Source organism: Cynara cardunculus, unplaced genomic scaffold (assembly GCF_001531365.2).
Source record: "Cynara cardunculus var. scolymus isolate 2C unplaced genomic scaffold, CcrdV1 Un_Scaffold_9611, whole genome shotgun sequence".
Classification (NCBI taxonomy): Eukaryota; Viridiplantae; Streptophyta; class Magnoliopsida; order Asterales; family Asteraceae; genus Cynara; species Cynara cardunculus.
This window is the reverse complement of record NW_020205113.1, coordinates 140-2,371: the sequence shown is the minus strand read 5'-3', so window position 1 is coordinate 2,371 and position 2,232 is coordinate 140. Positions and strand designations below refer to the sequence as shown.

General features: G+C 37.6%; 1 pseudogene; it reads left to right on the top strand.

The window, feature by feature from the left end:
* Positions 1-56: 56 nt before the first annotated feature.
* On the top strand, positions 57-1,192 carry LOC112505303 (annotated as a pseudogene).
* The last annotated feature ends 1,040 nt before the right edge of the window (positions 1,193-2,232 follow it).

The following is a 2,232-nucleotide window of genomic DNA, read 5'->3' as shown; positions in this document are numbered from 1 at the left end:
GCCATGAATTTTAACGATTTTGAAGTTCCACTGGTTTTATAAAATAAGATTTAACGATGATATATGTTACACTTGGGGTCATATTGTTCCCAAACAATGCAAAAGATATCAAGCATCTGACGGTATCTTATATCTTGAACGCAACAGAGGATTTCAGTCAAGCAAATATCATCGGTTGTGGGGGTTTTGGCTTGGTTTATAAAGCAAATTTGGCAAATGGAACTAGACTGGCTGTTAAGAAGCTTTCAGGAGATATGGGTCTCATTGCAAGAGAATTTAAAGCAGAAGTAGAGGCATTATCGACAGCCCAGCACAAAAATCTGGTTTATTTACAAGGTTACTGTGTACATGATGGCTCTCAGCTGCTGATATACTCATATATGGAAAATGGAAGCTTGGATTACTGGTTACATGAGAAGACTGATGGAGCATCCAAACTTGACTGGCCAACCAAATTGAAGATTGCCCAGGGAGCAAGTTGTGGACTGGCTTACATACACCAGGTATGTGAACCACATATTGTGCATCGTGACATAAAGTCCAGCAACATCCTTCTTGATGAACAATTCGAAGCATATGTGGCCGATTTTGGACTGTCTAGATTGATTCAACCATATAATACACATGTCACCACTGAGTTAGTTGGCACCCTGGGCTATATTCCACCAGAATACAGCCAATCATGGATAGCCACTTTGAGAGGAGACATATATAGTTTCGGGGTTGTCATGCTTGAGCTACTTACAGGAAAGAGGCCCATGGAGGTATTCAGGCCAAAGGCATCTAGAGAATTGGTTGTGTGGGTGCAACAACTAAGAAGAGAAGGGAAATAGGATGAAGTATTTGATCCCCTCCTGAGAGGCAAGGGCTTTGAAGAAGAGATGTTGCAGGTTTTTGATGTTGCTTGCATGTGTGTGAACATAAACCCTGTTAAGAGGCCAACTATTAATGAGGTGGTTGATTGGATCCATAATGTTGGGTCCAACCATCGGATACCCAAATAAGGGAATGTGTAAAAATACATAGCTTTGAAGAAATCACAGTTTTATATCATTCCAAACCGTGTTGTCAATGTACTTGTAATTAGTTGTTTGTACAGAAAATTTCCCTATGTCTAGTTACAGCTTACAAGTAGCTTAAATCAGCAAATACCTTTGTAGAAGATTGATCTCCTTCACTCACCATCTGCTTCAACTTATCTTGATCACTTCCCTGTATGAAAAAAGTAAGAATATGCAGCTCAAAGACAAAGAAAACATAATGTTCTTGCACTTGATAGTGTGTAAAAACAAACTCGGAAATGGCCAAATGGGAAAGTAAATTTCGTTTTATACACCTTAAAGCTGACAGTACTGAATTGAGTTAAGCAAATGAAAACTCAAATCAGTAAACTAAACAAATGAATAGAATGGAGCTAAGCTTTACGTCAGTTCTGAAAACCCTTCAATCGTTTCGGTGGAAGAAACCGGAACTGAATCCAAAGAAAAAAAACAGTCCAAGTGATGCCATTTAGTGCTGTCATACCCTCGAGGGTCCCGAAGCATGTGTTTAAGAAGTTAATCCAATTCAAATTACGCTAACCATCTACATTAATCATGTTTCCAACAACCTTTTATAACATATCAGAAGCATTTGTCTTACCTTGACCGAAGTAAGGTGTCTGGTGCTAACGTATAGCAATAGGTAGCTCAATGAAAAACAAGGTCCATGAAATTCAAAATAATGTTTAACTTATCATTATACAAGGAATGAGTTGAATGGGTATTTAGGTTTAACGACGTAAGAAATGAGTTGAATAGGTACATTAAGCATTATAAAAAAAAAACAATCGATTATCCAAAACTCAGGGCAGAGAAAGAGAAAAATCAAGAAGAAAATGATCACCAAGACCCAAGCAGAGATAAATGAAATCAAACCCGACAAAAAAGTGATGGAGTAATCAATAATCATACCTGGAGAGATGATTAGAATAAAGAAGAACATCAAAATTGATTGTTTGAAATCAATAAAACCTTTACCTCGGTTAAGATCTTGAAATGTTGCAAGTTGACACATGCTCCAAACCAAACCAAACCCAACCAAACCCAATATTACCCAATCAATATCACCTGTGAGAAATAAACCCTAAATCAACTCTCATCAACATTAAACCACAAACCATTGTACATGGATCGAGAGTCTGGAACTAGAGGTATGAATCGAAAGGAAATAACATCACAGCCTAGATAAGTT